The following is a 19,448-nucleotide window of genomic DNA, read 5'->3' on the forward strand; positions in this document are numbered from 1 at the left end:
GATTTTCTCCATACAATGCTGATGACAGAAGGAGGACCAACTAAGCAACTGGCCGGTACTCCAATCTATCTGAGGAGCATGCTTTTGCAGCCACGGCATCCCAAGAATCACAGTAGAAGTGGCCATTTTATGTACAAAAAATTGTATTTGTTCTCTATGCAAGACCCCCACATGACATACCAGATTCGGGGTCTGAGACAGAGGACGGCTCCCTTGCAGAGGAGAATCGTCCACTGCAGTGAGAACATTCTGTCTGTCTAGGGGAATCAGAGGAATCCCCAATTTCTTAACAAAATCGTAATCAATAAAATTGGCAGCTGAACCCGAGTCTACAAATGCCTGAGTAGGCTGGACTCGATTCAGTAGAGGTAACACTGGCTCGCCAAGGGTAGTACCTCTAGCTACACCTAGGCGGTAGAGTTTTCCGCCTTCTTAGGACAGTTCTGTACTATATGGCCTTTCTCTGCACAATATAGACAGAGTCCCTCTGACCGTCTCCGATTTTTCTCGACCTCTGACAATTTAGAATGTCCGATTTGCATCGGTTCATCCTGAGCCGGAGACGGAATGGGAGAGGTGACAGGACTTGACTTCACAGAGTGTTTACCACATACTTGTCTCTGATAACGGATACGGCGATCTATTCTTACAGCAAGTGAGATCGCATCATCTACAGTTTTAGGTTCAGGATGGCTTAACATTACATCTGTAATGGGATCAGATAACCCGGATAAAAAACAGTCTAACAAGGCGTATTGTCCCCACCTAGCTGACCCGGCCCAACCTCTAAATTCTGCCGCATTGGTCTCAGCGGTGTTCTGCCCTTGCCTGAGAGTTTTAAGTTTCCTTTCAGCAGTGATTGCAATATCTGGGTCATCGTATATGATAGCCATTGATTTGAAAAATTCCTGAACTGATGTCAAAGCTTCATGACCCATAGGGAGACTGTAAGCCCATGTCTGTGAATCCCCTGTTAACAGTGTTTCAATGAGGGTGATTCTCTGACTTTCTGTCCCTGAAGAAATAGGTCTCATCTCAAAGTATGACAAACAGCGGTTTCTAAAATTCGATGTATGACCTCAAATTTTGCCGGCATAGGCATTCTGGGTTCTACAACTGAAGGGGACGGCACTGGAACAGTGGCAGTCTGGAGGGCGAGAACCACCCCAGACAGCTGGTATATCAGAAACTGATGTGACAACAAATACTGATGGTGTTAGATGCAATAGTAATACTGATGGTGATTGGTGCAACAGTAATACTGATAGTACTGTGCCTCACCAGAGGAGCTGGTGGGCGATGTAGTGAAGGCCTCTCACCAGAGACAAGGGCCCTCTGGTGAGAGTAGAGTAGTCAGACAGATCGGGTTCGGCAACAGACAGACAGATGCAGTACAAAATCGGAGGGCAGAGTCAGGAAGATAAATCAGGCAGAGTAGGCAACGAGATCAGATGTGCAGAGGTACAGAATCACTTAGCAAGAGAGTAGTCAGAGCAAGCCAGAGTCATATACAAATAATGCAGTAAGACAATGCTAAAGATAATCAACAATTCCTATCTTGTGTGAATTCCCCGGTTTCCTCCCGGATCAAAGCACACCGGAACTATCTAAGGGTCTGAGCGCTAACACGAAGTATTCGCAACAGCAGACAAGATGCAAGTGACATACGGAAGCTTATGAAGCAGAGGGAGACCCTCCAGGCACGCCCCCAGTGATCAACCAATGGGGAGCGACGAGCATCCCCTCTGACGTCAGCCGACCAGCCGGTCAGCTGACGCGCCTCCTCCCCGCATAAAGGTCCTGTCTACGCACACGCGCGGGACAGGGCAACCCTATGTGCAACTGACAGTTCCGTCCTCGGCGTGCTAGACACCAGAGGCCCAGAAACTCTGCTGGTATGAGCGCTGGAGGCAGCTGCGGTGGTAGCGCTGGTCACCGCAGCTGCCTTTTCCACATATGTAACACATAGTCATATGTCTATGTATGTATCATGTAGTGTATGCATTGTATTGTAGGGCCAACTTAGGGTGAAGCCAATTAACGTATCTGTATGTTTTTGGGGTGTGTGAGGAAACTGGAGTGCCCAGAGGAAACCCACACAGACAAGGGGAGAACATACAAACTCTGTGCAACTGACAGTTCCGTCCTCGGCGTGCTAGAAGCCAGAGGCCCGGAAACTCTGCTGGTATGAGCACTGGAGGCAGCTGCGGTGGTAGCGCTGGTCACCGCAGCTGCCTTTTCCACATATGTAACTCATAGTCATATGTCTATGTATGTATCATGTAGTGTATGTATTGTATTGTAGGGCCAACTTAGGGGGAAGCCAATTAACGTATCTGTATGTTTTTGGGATGTGTGAGGAAACGGGAGTGCCCAGAGGAAACCCACACAGACAAGGGAAGAACATACAAACACTGTGCAGATAGTGCCTTGGCTGGGATTTGAACTGGGGACCCATTGCTGCAAGGCAAGAGTTCTAGCCACTACACCACCATTCTGCCCACTACGCCACCATGCTGCCCATATACCACCATTCTGCCCACTACGCCACCATGCTGCCCATACATCACCATGCTGCCCATACACCACCATTCTGCCCACTACGCCATCATGCTGCCCATACACCACCATTCTGCCCACTACGCCATCATGCTGCCCACACACCACCATTCTGCCCACTATGCCACCATGCTGCCCATACATTACCATTCTGCCCACTACGCCACCATGCTGCCCATACATTACCATTCTGCCCACTATGCCACCATGCTGCCCATACACCACCATCCTGCCCACTACGCCATCATGCTGCCCATACACCACCATTCTGCCCACTATGCCACCATGCTGCCCATACACCACCATTCTGCCCACTACGCCACCATGCTGCCCACACACCACCATTCTGCCCACTACGCCACCATGCTGCCCATACACCACCATGCTGCCCATACACCACCATGCTGCCCATACACCACCATGCTGCCCATACACCACCATTCTGCCCACTACGCCACCATGCTGCCCATACACCACCATTCTGCCCACTACGCCACCATGCTGCACATACACCCCCATTCTGCCCACTACGCCACCATGCTGCCCATACACCCCCATTCTGCCCACTACGCCACCATTCTGCCCACTACGCCACCATGCTGCCCACTACGCCACCATTCTGCCCATACACCACCGTTCTGCCCACTACGCCACCATGCTGCCCATACACCACCATTCTGCCCATATACCACCATTCTGCCCAAGTTGTCCTCCAACTCTCTGCATGCAGATGTCTCCTCATTTGACTCCATTTCTGCCTTTTTTTTCTCAGACTCCTAATAACTCCCCTTCAGAGGCAGTCGGCAATTAAACACCTGTAAATGATAGCCATTTAGAACAAATTGTTTTTATGTTTCACCCACTTGATAACGGCGCCAATCGATGGCTCGTCCTCTGCATCACCCTCCAGTCGCGCTGATAATTACTCACATGGCTCGGCCTGCCTCGTTTATTCTGCTCGCCTCTCCGTCTTGCTTTAATCACACCGGCCAATTTATTTTAGTGTCATTATTCAGGCCGACGTGGTTTGTTCGGAGAGCGCGTAAGACGCCGCCGCCGTTTACTAAAATGTGGAATACAAATAGCCTCCAATTACAGTGGTTTTAATTCTTGTTTACTTTGGATGTAAACATGTGTTTTTCCCACTGATCTTTTTGTCCTCTTAAAATCAAATTGGATTCGCAGGAGTGCGTCTGGCCGCATCACACCGTCTCATTGTTATTTCAACTGCCTTTGTTTTAAAGTGGAACTTGGCTTTTGCTGAGGAATAAGGAATCCATTCAACTCAGCGCAACACAGGAATACTGGAATGTTATTTCAAATTGCACATAGGGGCGTAAGTAGAGGGGAGCAGACCCTGCAACCGCAGGGGGGCCCAGAGCTAGCGATGATCAGAATCAGCTCATTACGGTTATGCTAAATTTTGCATAAATACGCCTATACATAATTACGGTTTGTAAATTTTCACATAGTCCTTCGTAATTTTGCGTAAAATTTTTCATAATTTTTGCGTCATTTCATGCCGACTTTAGCAGTGAATAGCAATAGCAATACATGCTATTGACACCAAAATTGCTATATATGTTAAGGGGAATAGTGGGGAAAAGTCTTTCTAAAAGATCTTGTCGTTTTTTAGAAAATCGATTTTAAAAATGCAAAGAAAAATCGTTTTTAAAACTGAAAAATTACAGTTTAAAAAACATTTTTCTTTGCATTTTTAAAACCGATTTTCTCAAAAACTACAAGGTCTTTTTGAAAAAATAAATTTTCCCCTTATACCCACTATTCTCCTTAAAGAGACTCCGTAACAAAAATTGCATCCTGTTTTTTATCATCCTACAAGTTCCAAAAGCTATTCTAATGTGCTCTGGCTTACTGCAGCACGTTCTACTATCACCATCTCTGTAATAAATCAACTTATCTCTCTCTTGTCAGACTTGTCAGCCTGTGTCTGGAAGGCTGCCAAGTTCTTCAGTGTTGTGGTTCTGTGATGCATCTCCCCCCTCCAGGCCCCTCTCTGCACACTGTCTGTGTATTATTTAGATTAGGGCAGCTTCTCTCTTCTCTCTTATCTTTTACAAGCTGGATAAATCCTCCTCTGAGCTGGCTGGGCTTTCACATACTGAGGAATTACATACAGGCAGAGCTGTCTGCACTCTGCAGGAAGAAATAGCCTGACACTTCAGTGGAAGATAGCTGCAGGGGGAAAGAAACACACAAATGATCTCTTGAGATTCAAAAGGAAGGGTGTATACAGCCTGCTTGTGTATGAATGTATTTTCTATGTGTGGACATACTGTACATCAAACAACTTCCTGTTTTGGTGGCCATTTTGTTTGTTTATAAACAAACTTTTTCAAACTGTTTTTAACCACTTTTAATGCGGCGAGGAGCGGCAAAATTATGTCAGAGGGTAATAGGAGATGTCCCATAAAGCACTGGTATGTTTACTTTTGTGCGATTTTAACAATACAGATTCTCTTTAACCTATGTAGCAATTTTGGTAGCAATAGCATCAATGGGGGCTTTGCTATTAACCGCCAAAGACGGCACAACATTTCACGAAATTGCACAAAAATTATGCGAAATTATGAAATATTACTATTACATATGACATTAATTACAATTTTCTCTGAAATTTTGCATTATGATTACGATGCATAATTGCGAATTTTGATGTGAAATTTCAGACAAATGCAAAATGTTGGCCCCCCACTGCCCAGAGCTGGGGGGGGGGGGAGGCCCAATAAACTAATCTTTCCTTCCTCCGCTACAGGGGACTATACTTCAGATCAGGTGGTTTTGTGGCTACACTTATTATGGGAGTGAAGATCATGATGGCCACTCTTGTTTTATGACCCCTGTGAGATGAACCCCAAGGCAGTGAAGGGGAATTAAGGGAAGGGGTGTGAACATTTTTGGGCCCCATCACAGTTTTACTGGGGGCCCCATGAATTGTAGTTATGCCACAGACTGCGCACCTTGATTTTGAGCACAGTCACCCCATCCTTCCAATACTGCTAATGTTCGCTATTAGCATTCTGAACATAATTAACATTTTGCAGGTGATTTTGATTTTGTGTCCTTTCACATAGTTTCGACTGGGAACCCAGTGCTGCAAGGCAAGATCGCTAACCACTGCACTACCGGGCAGCACAGTGGAGTAGTGGTTAGCGCTCTCGCCTTGCAGCGCTGGATTCCCAGTTCAAATCTCCCAGCCAGGGCAACATTTGCTAAGAGTTTGCATGTTCTCCCCGTGTCAGCATGGGTTTCCTCCGGGCACTCAACCCACATCCCAAAATCAAACCATACAGATAAGTTAATTGGCTTCCCCCTAAAATTGGCCCTAGACTACGATACATGCACTACATTATACATACATAGACATTTGGCTATGGAAGGAATTAGATTGTGAGCCCCTCCGAGGGACAGTTAAGTGACAAGTCAATATATACTCTGTACAGCGCTGCAGAAGATGTTGTCGCTATATAAATACTAAATATTAATAATAATTTCAGCACAAATGCATTAAAGTCTATGAGGCATAAGACATTTTTTTTGCAAATGAGAAAACACATTTCACATAAATGCTTTAAATCCCTCCAATCCCTCTCATTTTTGCTATTATGATTCTCACTGTAATTACGATTTCGTTCGTTATCTTGATTTCACGTAATTTTGTGTTATTTTGCACACTGTTTGCACAAATGCATTGAAGTCTATGAGGCACAATGAAAAAATGATACATGAAAAAAATAAATTTTCACATAAATGTTTTAACCACTTAATCCTATTTAATCCTATCTGGATGGCTGTCCAGATAGGAGCCGCGCTAGTCTATCTGGACGCGTATACGGGTCCAGCGTTGCTGTGGCCATCCGCCACCCGCTCATGGCAGGAATTACATGGTGGCGATTGGTGAAGTGAAAACATGTAGAAAGTAAATTGTATAGAAAAAAAAGATTAAACACTTCCTTTACCCTCTCCTTCTTAACTACCAAACATAAACACCGGTTAAAAGAAAAAAAGACAGTTTTCAAATAAGAATACATTACCTTAGGGTCTGAGCTTTTTAATATATATGACAAGAGGGTATATTACTGGGCACCCTGAGTTCCATGCTATAGAGCTTTTGGCACAGTATTGACCTAAGGAAGTGAGAATCTTACTCACGAAATGCGTTGTCTGAATTGTGCAATAAATTAGTCTTTTTTCAGCAAAAATTCAAGACATCTTATTTAGGTAAGACACCTTTTTATATATTGTTATTGTGCCGTTCACATTTACTTCTATATGACCTTGGGTGCCTCTCATCCAGAGAGCAACCACCTAGAGAGAAATCTCCTTCACAACCCAAGTACGGGAAGGGCTTTCCCCACACACACAGAACGTGGTTGGTTTTGGTAACCTTGGTTTGGAAGTACCAAGTTTACTTTCTTTACTATATATCCAAGTGCTGAATGTATGTATAGTCGGCTCCTGTCCTTCTTTTTGTATTTTTTTTCCTCTGATGGTCAATTGACCAAACCCCCCATCATGGGACGTCATAGTGAAAATTAGCAATAAATTACAGAAAAAAATTTGAAAATTAGAAAATTACAATAATGTCACAATTTTGCATTTTCCCAAAGCAAATTCTGAATCAACACGATCCAGCCAGATTCCTTCAGAATTGTGTACGTTATATCAGCAGTACTGTAAGGTACTCATGGTGGCCACGAAGGACATGGCCTAGGCCACCAGGAAGTAAGGGTGGGCAGTGGGCTGGATCACTAAGGCAGTTAACCTCCTGAGCGGTAATCACGACATTAGCTTGGGGTGGAAAATAAATGATAGGAGCGGTATCCCTGAGCTGAACTTGTGGTAGCAGCCGGGAGGTTACTGCAGAGTATAGCGCGCAGCGGACAATTTAACTCACCTCCCGGGGGATCCCGACATCGGCCACCAATATTCTTCCTCTCATCCAAAGCTCTGCTTCCCCGTGATGAGATCGCCGTCTGTCATGATGACATCCGGCACTCTCACTATAGGGTTACAGCGTCACCCGGAGGACGGAGGGAAAACTGCAGCACTGGATCCCAGGGAGGTGAGTGATTGCTGGGGCTGCTGCTGATATCCCAAACAGCATGATTTTTTCCCCAGGTTATAGGATCTGAAAGCATGCAAAAAATTGCACCGCTTTTATACCCTAAAATCTGGAAAGAATCATAATGCCAAAAGGTTTAAACTGGCAAACATGTAAAGCACTGCAGTCACAAAGCCAGTCTGTGGCCGCCCTGCTTACACAGGGGCGAGCAGCTGAGCATCCCCCTAGCACAGCACAGAAATGGGGGAAGCACAGGACCAGGGAAGTACACAGAATGGGGAAGCACAAGACGAGAGCACAGGACCCGGGGAACAACCAGGACAGGGGGAGCAAACAAGCCGGGTGGTGCATTGGACGGAGCAGTTGGGGACAGGGTTGGTGACAGTGGGCCTTGGGCAGTTAAATGTTCAAATCCAGCCCTGAAGGTGCTGCCAATGGGAATGATATGATTTTTGCCTGCTTCTGCCGACTGCATCCCAAGAAACTAAAAACACTGCAAAATCTGACCGTTGTAAAGGCAAATCGAACTACCATTTAAGTCTCATGTTTCCATTTTATTAAAGTATTAGGCACCACATCAAACCTATCATCAGCCTTTGTGGTTTTTATAGATTCGATTATCCACGCCGAGCACCTTCAGGGAGGTTACTCTAGCATGATAAAGCCAGGTCATCCCAGCATAAGTCGTAATCGATACAATGAACACGTTCTCTTACAGACGCTGCTCAGGACATGTTCCAGGTGACCGTCCCGCAGTACTGTTCCAAGTCATAAATATGTGGCTACTAATCATGCTAAGGCTGAGTAAGCTCCACACTCCTAAGGGGTTTGAGGTTAACGGCCCGGTGTCTAAATATGACTTATTGATAAGCTATTGAGGTCAAGCAGTCAAACGAAACGCATCATTGGTCATGTAAGGGCTCAGCTGCCAATGTATGAGGCAGAAGGTCACTGGTGGCCAATCATAATTCTCCCAGTCATGTATGCTCCGCAGTGATGGATAATCACAGGGAAACGTAAGGGAGAAGCATTCTGGGAATAGAGCTACTGTACAATTACTCACCCTTTTGCCAGCATACATTTAGATTAGATGTGTGTGGGATCGGTGCTAGCACGGCATTCAGCTGCATGGTCCTTCATTCGCTATCTTAGATAAACAATACTGATCTTGCCAGAAATGATGTCCTACACACACACGCACGCACGCACGCATGCGCGCGCACACACGCACGCACACACACACACACAAACCCTTACCTTATTAAAGTGGAACAATTCCCCCTCTGCAGCAACAGATTAGCCACATTATTATAAATTATGAGAACAAATGTGTAAAATAAGTGTCTGGCAGGGAGCAGGGTTAATAGGTTTACTTTCATTTTCTCCTGGGAGCATTATCAATGTGTTCTCTGAGCTTTCCAGGCTGCAAAGAGATAATTGTTTTATCTCTGACTTCAGCAGATAAAAATCATTGCTATCAGGTAGCTTCTGTGGACCAGCTAAACTGACAGAAAGCTGTCCATTCAAGAAAATAGAAAGGTGGTACTTACAAACTAAACTGGATATATTTGTGTGATGTTCATGTAGTAGACAATGATGCTATTCCTCTTAGCAGTTTATGGTTACAGGGCAAGAGAACCACCTGCATTCACATCAGACCGCCATCCGAGACAATATTTAAAGGGAAATTTCAATTCATTATATAATATCAACAGACAAAAACTGCACAAAAAGTCTTTTTGTAATTCAATGTCATTAAAAATGATCATTCTATTTCAGTCTGCTGCGGATGAGAATAGGGTTTAGGGCGGGAATTTGGGTATGTGTTGGAATCACTTTAACTGAACTATATTTTCTTCAACAAAATTTGCATTTCCCTGCAAAGGTGATCTTATTATGCTTGGATTTCTCAGCAAAGCAATCAACGCCTTTGGATATTTCTCCGACTCTTTCCAATCACATGAGTCTGACAGTTAACGCGAAAGAAATGGGTTTGAGGGATTTCAAACCATTTCTAGCTGACAACTTTTTTTAAAGACAAATCATGATGTCTTATTCATCCTTCAATCCAACGAACTCTGTTTACAACAATATAAATAATGCAGTATGCGCTGTACAAGTCAGCGATGTTTTGAATGCATGCATGCATGTGTTTCTTTCTTATCGCTGCTGTTCTATAAAGGTGTGATGTGCGAGAGATAGGAGATGTTTTCTAAATACGAGCGCAGTGCTGGTGACGTGCAGCAGGGGATGTTTGCTTAACCAGCTGTTGGCTGTCATCTTCTCACCTGTCTCGCCTTTCTGGAGAGGAAAACTAGAGTTGTGAGGACTCCCAGAAGAAGCTGTCACCTCTGATGCCACTTGTATGATGGAGGAGAGACATCACTGCACCATGAAAGCAAATGTCTTCTGCTAGAAAGAGAGAAATACATTTTAACAAAAACATGTGTGCATAAACACCATCCCAGTACCACAAAAGGTAGCCTAACCAACAATGGGGGGGGGGGGGGGGGGTAGTTTTAGGGAATTTGGGTCAATTAATTCATTGATGTGCAAAAAAAGATTCAAAGAATGAATAATCTGAAGACAACAAAAGTTGTTTAGGTGATACCTTTCATGGCTAACTGTACAAGATTCCTTTGCAAACTTTCAGAACCTTAAGTTTCTTCTTCAGGCATTATACAGAACTGGGTCAGCACCATACCTGTAAAGTTCCAAAAGCTTGCAAAAAAATCGTGTACAGTTAGTCATTAAAGCAAGATTGTCAACCATAAAATCAAATTCCATTTCCCCACTGCTCTGTGTCTATTATGCAGCCTACACCCTGACCCTGCATTGCAAGCATTCCAATCTAATCAGAAATGTTTCTGCTGTAATACAATACATTTTAGAGATTGTCTCTATTTGGTACGTTGCAGAGGAGAAGGAAGCTTGTCCACACCCCTCCCACATTCTTGCTCCTCACGGATTGGGCAGTTCAGTTCTGCTGAAATACAATCTATGCTGTGCTCCTATGTGTTTACAAAGCAAGCCAGAGATGACAGTGCAGTTTCTAGGTGAAAAAAAAGGTAAGGGAGGAAATTACATCAGGATTGACTTCAGTCAGAGGGAATCAAGATGGAAATGCCAGAAACATAATTGTCTTCATTTACAATATAAAATTCACTGAAATCAAAATGTGGACAGTACAATACATATGTTATGTAAGTAGAACAAGTAGTTATGTAATTATATATGTGTGTGTTCTTCCTGAGATAGTATGGCTGTCCCTGCTGCTTTAACTATTTCAGCCCGTGGGGATTTTTCACCTTCTGCATCACAGCAATTTTCACCTCATATTCATTCGCTAATAACTTTATCACTACTTATCACAATTTATTGATCTATATCTTGTTTTTTCCACCACTAATTAGGCTTTCTTTGGGTGGTACATTTTTCTAAGAATTATTTTTTTATAAATGCATTTTAACAGGATTAATAAGAAAAAATGGAAAAAATTCATTTCTCGGCCATTATAGCTTTAAAATAATCCACGCTACCATAATTAAAACCTATGTATTTTATTTGCCCGTTTGTCTCGGTTATGACACCATTTATTTTATTTGTAAATAAAGGTTCTTTTTTTTCCGTTTTGCGTCCATCACTATTAACAAGCTTATAATTTAAAAAATGTTCATAGTATACAACCTTCAAATGCATATTTAAAACGTTCAGACTCTTAGGTAACTATTTATGTCTTTTTTTTTTTTATTGTAATTTTTTTTTCCCATTAAAACATTTATTTGGGTAATATTTTGGTGTGGGAAATAAACAGTTAATTTTTAATGTTATTATATATGTAAATTGTAATGTAAAAAATATGTAGATGTAGTTTTACTATTTGGCCACAAAATGGCCACCTTGATGTTTTTTTTTTACTTCCTTGTGCTTCTCGCTAAGCGGAAGCACAAGGGGGATGCGGACATTTTTACGTGCAGAAAGACTGAAGCCTCTAGTAAGAGTGCTTCGGTTTTTCTGCTGGGGACACGGATCGGTGATCGGGAACCATGTTCCCGTTCACTGATCCAAGGGCTACCGGGGGACACCACGGGGGCGCGATCGTGCGCAGGAGCGCGCCGAAGCATGGCACCGCAGCAGAGCAGTCCGGCGGCAGAAATGGTTAAAAGTATCACCTAAACAAGTTTTGTTGTTATGTCTTTGGATTCTCTCCATGACTAACACCGGACCACATGCAAAGAACGAACAATAATTCCCACAGCAGTAAAACTACTGCACAAATTAGCCCCATACTACTGTGCATTGATAACTGACTCTTTATTAATGATACCAGTGCTAATTTGTGCAGTCATTTTACTTCTGTGGGAATTCTTGTTCTTACTTTGAAAAATGTTTTGCTCAGAAAGAGAGAAATACGGAGAGATTTTAGATCAAGCCGAGACCAACAGCAGAGAGACACACAGAAACATGGAGCTGGCAAAGGGTCTTCTCTTTTGCTGTATATAAAATTTTAAGTGTAATATATAGGGCTGGAACTATATCTCAAGAGCCTATAGGCAGGGATGGATCTAGACCAAGTTGCGCCTGGGGCAAGGTCAGGTTTTTGCGCCTAAAGGTCAGGTTTTGGCGACTAAACTACCATTCATTTTGCCGCCTTTTTAAGAATTCAACAAACTGCGCCTGGGGCAAGAGACCCGCCTGCACCCCCCTAGATCCGTCCCTGCCTATAGGAACAAAAAACAACTCATTTAAAGCACATCTGAAGTGACATGATATATAATATTAGGACTAGTAAGAAAATCTCTGAAGTCCCTTTCTATTTTCCTGTACTGTTAGGTGGCCATACTTCAGGCGACTTAGCAGCCAATCGACTGTCAGATTCAATTATTATAATCAGAATTGGATGAAAATCAGTGCTGCTAGGAGCATGCCTGATTAATGATGCAACCAATTTCGGGCCAAAATGAGTCACATTAATCGGTCAGACATGTTGCAAGCTGTTGGGCCGACTTGCTCAATCGGGTGCGAGCAATGAACGCGACAAATCCTCTGGCGCTTGTCCTGCAATGTACTGTATACATAACTTACACACATACAAAGCGGCGATGCGGCGGGCTTGGCCGATTCCCGAGAGAATTCATGCTGAAATCGATTGGAAATCAGCCTGGGTTGTAACGGCAGCCGACAGATCTCTCTAATCAGATTCGATTAGACTCAGGCTGAAGTGGTTAAAGTGCATAAACTTGTTCTGAACATATAAAGAGGTTAGTTAGAGGGCCCTTGTGCAATTAACTTTTCTCCTCACTTTTCTCTCAGGAGATCATTTTTCATCTTCTATAAAAATTAATGTATAGCAATTAAAAAAGTAGGTTAAAAAAAAAGAAGTTATTTTTAAGTATTTTCTTTTTTTTTGCTGGGGCTTCAAAGCTATTTTGTTGATACAGTGTGAAAATGTCTCTCAGGAGAAAACTTAGGAGAAAAGTGAATTGAATATAGACCCAGGGAAATTAATGATCAAAACTCTTGCTCATGTCAGAAAACATAATTAGCAGAGTTGCTCATGTGTAGAAATACTCATGAAGAATGTGATTACTTAACCAATTTATAAGGTATGCAGTAATAGTAGTAATAATAAATAGTGTTGGCAGATTCACTTCATAAATCCGTATATGTATAGGGATTTGCTAGTTTGCCAAGAAAAGCTTTATCATTCGTTTGACGTTCACTTGCCAAGCCACACTGCAAGACATTTTGACCATCCCATTCCCATCGCACCTCTCTCCCCGCCTCCTCACTCACCACCATGCTTGACACTAGGGCCAAGGTAGCATAGAGCTGGATTGGCGGTGTGTAGGAATGCTGTCCTGTGGTTGGCTGAGTGACAGTTAATCAGAGGGCTTCTCCTTCACACTGCTTAACCAGCCCGCTTACCTATTTCTCTGTGGTTCAATGACCCTGGTGTAACATCAGTCCAGCTCCGGGCATGGTGGTGGGTGAATGGACACCCCAGGCAGCAGAAGGGGAAGCCCAGGTGGCATAAATGATGGGGGCACTTTTGCAGCACGGTTCAGTAGGTAAGCTTGGATGCTTAAAGAGAATCTGTATTAATAAAATCGCACAAAAGTAAACATACCAGTGCGTTAGGGGACATCTCCTATTACCCTCTGACACAATTTCGCCGCTCCTCGCCGCATTAAAACTGGTTAAAAACAGTTTTAAAAAGTTTGTTTATAAACAAACAAAATGGCCACCAAAACAGGAAGTAGGTTGATGTACAGTATGTCCACACATAGAAAATACATCCATACACAAGCAGGCTGTATACAGCCTTCCTTTTGAATCTCAAGAGATCATTTGTGTGTTTCATTCCCCTTGTTCTCATGCACTGAAGTTTCAGGCTGCTTGTTTCTTCCTGCAAACAGCTTTGCCCTTGTCTGTAATTCTTCAGTATGTGAAAGCCCAGCCAGCTCAGAGGATGATTTATCCAGCTTGTAAAAGATAAGAGAGAAGAGAGAAGCTGCTCTAATCCTAAATAACACACAGGCAGTGTGCATAGAGGGGCCTGGAAGGGGGAGTTCATAGCAGAACCACAACACTGAAGAACTTGGCCGCCTTCCAGACACAGGCCGACAAGTCTGACAGGGGAAAGATACATTGATTTATTACAGAGACAGTGATAGTATAAAGTGCTGCAGTAAGCCAGAACACATTAGAATAGCTTTTTGAACTTGTAGGATGATAAAAAACAGGATGCAATTTTTGTTACGGAGTCTCTTTAAAGATGGCTTAGAAGCTTTCCTTGCATTGAAAGGCATCCACGGCTATAATAACGATGTAATTCCTGGGAGAGTTGATGCAGAGGTTTGACTGCTATCTGGAGTTGGAAGGAATTATTCCCTTTTAAGGATAGTTGGCCCAGGCCTTTAAGGTTTTCTGCCTTCCCCTGGATCATCTGGGATATGCGCAGGTTCAGGATAGTGTTGTGTTTTGTTTTGTTTTTTACTTCTGGTTGAACTTGATGGATGGATAACTTTTTTCAACAAAACTAACAATGTCACTATGTATCTATGTAACCCATGTTAACGTCTGGATGTACAGGTTCACCAGTTGGCCATCGAACCAACTGCAACACAAGTTGGCCTCTACTGTAAATTCCAAATTGAAAAAAGCCATAATGGCACTTATTATGACTGTTCCCCTCTTATGTTTACCCAATGCAGCAATAGCTGACTTCTGCATTAAGCAACAGGGAAGCATTGTGGCAATTCTGGAAAGCAATATATTGTGGCTGGCACAGCAATACTTCTCTCTTCCTGTGAAAGGCTCAGTGGCCCAAGTAAAAGCAGAGTAAAGCAGGTCATTTCGGCGCTCGCTGGCAGCTGCACAAAGCCAGATACAGGTGCCGCTATAGCTGCATGAGCCATACAGGGAGTGCAGAATTATTAGGCAAGTTGTATTTTTGAGGAATAATTGTATTATTGAACAACAACCATGTTCTCAATGAACCCCCCAAAAAACTCATTAATATCAAAATTGAATATTTTTGAAAGTAGTTTTTAGTTTGTTTTTAGTTTTAGCTATTTTAGGGGGATATCTGTGTGTGCAGGTGACTATTACTGTGCATAATTATTAGGCAACTTAACAAAAAACAAATATATACCCATTTAAATTATTTATTTTTTACCAGTGAAACCAATATAACATCTCAACATTCACAAATATACATTTCTGACATTAAAAAACAAAACAAAAACAAACCAGTGACCAATATAGCCACCTTTCTTTGCAAGGACACTCAAAAGCCTGCCATCCATGGATTCTGTCAGTGTTTTGATCTGTTCACCATCAACATTGCGTGCAGCAGCAACCACAGCCTCCCAGACACTGTTCAGAGAGGTGTACTGTTTTCCCTTCTTGTAAATCTCACATTTTATGATGGACCACAGGTTCTCAATGAGGTTCAGATCAGGTGAACAAGGAGGCCATTGTCATTAGTTTTTCTTCTTTTATACCCTTTCTTGCCAGCCACGCTGTGGAGTACTTGGACGCGTGTGATGGAGCATTGTCCTGCATGAAAATCATGTATTTCTTGAAGGATGCAGACTTCTTCCTGTACCACTGCTTGAAGAAGGTATCTTCCAGAAACTGGCAGTAGGACTGGGAGTTGAGCTTGACTCCATCCTCAACCCGAAAAGGCCCCACAAGCTCATCTTTGATGATACCAGCCCAAACCAGTACTCCACCTCCACCTTGCTGGCGTCTGAGTCGGACTGGAGCTCTCTGCCCTTTACCAATCCAGCCACGGGCCTATCCATCTGGCCCATCAAGACTCACTCTCATTTCATCAGTCCATAAAACCTTAGAAAAGTCTTGAGATATTTCTTGGCCCAGTCTTGACGTTTCAGCTTGTGTGTCTTGTTCAGTGGTGGTCGTCTTTCAGCCTTTCTTACCTTGGCCATGTCTCTGAGTATTGCACACCTTGTGCTTTTGGGCACTCCAGTGATGTTGCAGCTCTGAAATATAGCCAAACTGGTGGCAAGTGGCATCTTGGCAGCTGCACGCTTGACTTTTCTCGGGGCAGTTATTTTGCGCCTTGGTTTTTCCACACGACCCTGTTGACTATTTTGAATGAAACCCTCGATTGTTTGATGATCACGCTTCAGAAGCTTTGCTATTTTAAGAGTGCTGCATCCCTCTGCAAGATATCTCACTATTTTTGACTTTTCTGAGCCTGTTAAGTCCTTCTTTTGACTCATTTTGCCAAAGGAAAGGAAGTTGCCTAATAATTATGCACACCTGATATAGGGTGTTGATGTCATTAGACCACACCCCTTCTCATTACAGAGATGCACATCCCCTAATATGCTTAATTGGTAGTAGGCTTTCGAGCCTATACAGCTTGGAGTAAGACAACATGCATAAAGAGGATGATGTGGTCAAAATACTCATTTGCCTAATAATTCTGCACTCCCTGTATACACGTTGTCCCATGTGTGAATTACGTGTCTGTGAAACTAGGTGATCGGTAGGGGAATAATTTCATATATTCCTGAGAATACCTTGGGCGGGGAGAGGTGTACCTTGGCTCTCCCTGCACCGAAATCACTAGCGATGAGACAACACGTACTCAAAGCAGAGTACCTCTCAGGCCACACCTACTGGGCTGATTTATGAAGCACCTCCAACCAACAGTTGACTCAATCTCTTAGCAGTCTTTGCAAAGGCATAAAGCTACCATGGCAATTTTTCAGAAAGTGGGTGTGGCTAACCAACAAAATCTAAATTGTATGGCACAAGTGGTCAGTTTTTAAATATTTTTCCTGCTACTCTGTTATAATTTCTGCTGATAGTGTGTGCTTTATTTTTACTCCAGAGGTCCGCTTTAATCTCTGGGCCATAGGATGACTCCTGATGTGTTTCCTGGTCAGATAATAACTTCAGAGAACATTAGGATTTTGGAGCACAGATAGGAATCCTATCCTAACAGAAGCTACAACCTTCCTGCCTGTCATACTCATCCAGCAGATGCCTGGATATCTGATTGTTCTCACTATGTTCTTGTTCTGGATTGGCAATTCGCTATATAAGCAAAGTCACTGTAGGAATGTGACAGCTTAGGGAACAAGGGACATCTAAAAAAAAAAGCGGCAGCAACGTCTGTACCCATTTTTCTATTATGGCAGAAGCACTTAAAGTTCTGGAACGAAGAATATACTCAGATTATCCATCATGAACTTGACACCTTAGCATATGTTTCTAGGAAGATATACTGAAAAGGAACCATGGCTATTTTATTTATCCTGTAACTTATATATGAACAATCATTTCAAATGGCATTCTAGCTTTTTTTTTTTTAGCAAATGCTTCATTTGTCGGAATCCTTTTGTTATTTTAGGTTTATTATTCTTGTAGTAATAAAACATGTCACTGCTGCTTTAGTATAAGAGTAATAAAACAAAAAAAGCCCCAAAAATGAATTGTTCATCAGGGAGCAAGAGGTTTCCTAAATAGTACAGTTATTTTAACACATATATTATTTGTTTACTTATATTATGTTATATTATTACATTTGTGTATAACTGTATATATCAAGTTAAGATTATTCCACCTAATAAAATATAAAATATTGCTGTGTAAATAACAATGGTTGTTTGAAATATTTGTTCAATGGGGAATCAAAGTAAATAGCCACTGAGTTTAACCACTTCAGCCTTCAGTAGTTTTTCACCTTATGCATCCGAGCAGTTTTCACCTCCCATTCATTCGCCAATAACGTTATCACTACTTATCACAATGAATTGATCTATATCTTGTTTTTTTCCGCCACCAATTAGGCTTTCTTTGGGTGGTACATTTTGCTAAGAATTATTTTTTTTGTAAATGCATTTTAACAGGAATATTAAGAAAAGCATGGAGAAAAATAATTGTTTCTCAGTTTTTGGAAATTAAAGCTGTAAAATAATACATGCTACCATAATTAAAATCCATGTATTTTATTTGCCCATTTTTCCCGGTTATAACACCATTTAAATTACTGTATGGTCCTATCACAATGTATGGCGCCAATATTTTATTTGCATTTTTCCAGTTTTGCTTCCATCACTATTTACAAGCTTATAATTTAAAGAATAATAGTAATATACCCTCTTGACATGCATATTAAAAAAGTTCAGACACTTAGGCCTCAATTCATAAAGCATTACCGCATGTGGTAATGCTGAAAACAGCAGACTTTCCTGAGCACTTAGCAAAGTGTCAATTCATAAAGGCTTTTACCGCATGAAAAACTGAAATTACCGAGCAGTGAGGAAAATTGCCGACTTGGCTGTAGTTACCTCCAACACATGTCAGTAAATTGTCATCAAATGTCAATTCATAAAACCTTCAACAAGCAGTAAGCCAGATGATAATTACCTCTAGTGAGGTCTTAACAAGTTACCAACACCTCTGGTGAGGTCCTAACAAGTTACAGATACCTCTGGTGAGGTCTTAACAATGCAAAGTGCAGGGAGCCAAAAGTCTGTGCAGGGAGCCAAAGTCTCAATGGCCTCAATTCACTAAGCTTTATCAAACACTTTATCAAACGTTTGATAATTTACCTCATGGGTAAAATCTAATTTTGAATTCACTAAGGTGTTATATATATCTGATGTTTTATCGATAAAACGTTCAATAAATCTATAACACCTTAGTGAAGTCAAAATTGGATTTTACACATGAGATAAATTATCAAACGTTTGATAAAGTGTTTAATAAAGCTTAGTAAATTGAGGCCTGTGAGTCTGTGCAGGGAGCCGAAGTCTCTGTGAGTCATGTGTGCAGGGAGCCGAAGTCTCTGTGAGTCGTCTGTGCAGGGAGCTGAAGTCTGTGTGAGTCATCTGTGCAGGGAGCCGAAGTCTATATGAGTCATCTGTGCAGGGAACCGTAATTACAGCTTGTAACAAAAGAAAGGTATCGCCGCACTTCTGCTGTACCGCTCAATGGGCTGCGGTAATTTACCGAACTTCAAAGGCAGCTGTGAAAATCTTTATGAATTAGCACACAAAGGTCTAAAATACCGAATGCGGTATTTTCCCTCCCAGATTTTTTCTATCGCACTGCTTTTATGAATCGAGATCTTAGTTGTTCATTTTTTTTTTTTATTAAAAATTTTATTTGGGTATTTTTGGGAGAATGTGGGAGGTAAACAGTAAAAAAAGAAATAAAAACATTAGGAGCAGAGACATAAATCTAATATTGTTTCTAGTACATAAAGAATTAAGAAACTCCAGTTGTTATCTATGCAAAAGAGCCATTGAGCTACTTT

General features: G+C 42.2%; 1 protein-coding gene across 24 annotated transcripts in view; it reads right to left on the reverse strand.

The window, feature by feature from the left end:
- The window catches only part of LOC137528845 (leucine-rich repeat and fibronectin type III domain-containing protein 1-like protein), a 688,143-nt gene that overhangs the window by 561,724 nt on the left and 106,971 nt on the right, over nt 1–19,448 (reverse strand). For 22 of the 24 annotated variants that reach the window (XM_068250501.1, XM_068250500.1, XM_068250499.1 and 19 more), the window contains one exon: nt 9,934–10,057. The gene's annotated coding sequence lies outside the window, so the exon portion shown is untranslated. The remainder of the gene's footprint in view (nt 1–9,933; nt 10,058–19,448) is intronic. The other 2 variants (XM_068250487.1, XM_068250485.1) reach the window with 1 other exon arrangement.

This window comes from Hyperolius riggenbachi, chromosome 8 (genome assembly GCF_040937935.1).
Source record: "Hyperolius riggenbachi isolate aHypRig1 chromosome 8, aHypRig1.pri, whole genome shotgun sequence".
NCBI lineage: Eukaryota > Metazoa > Chordata > Amphibia > Anura > Hyperoliidae > Hyperolius > Hyperolius riggenbachi.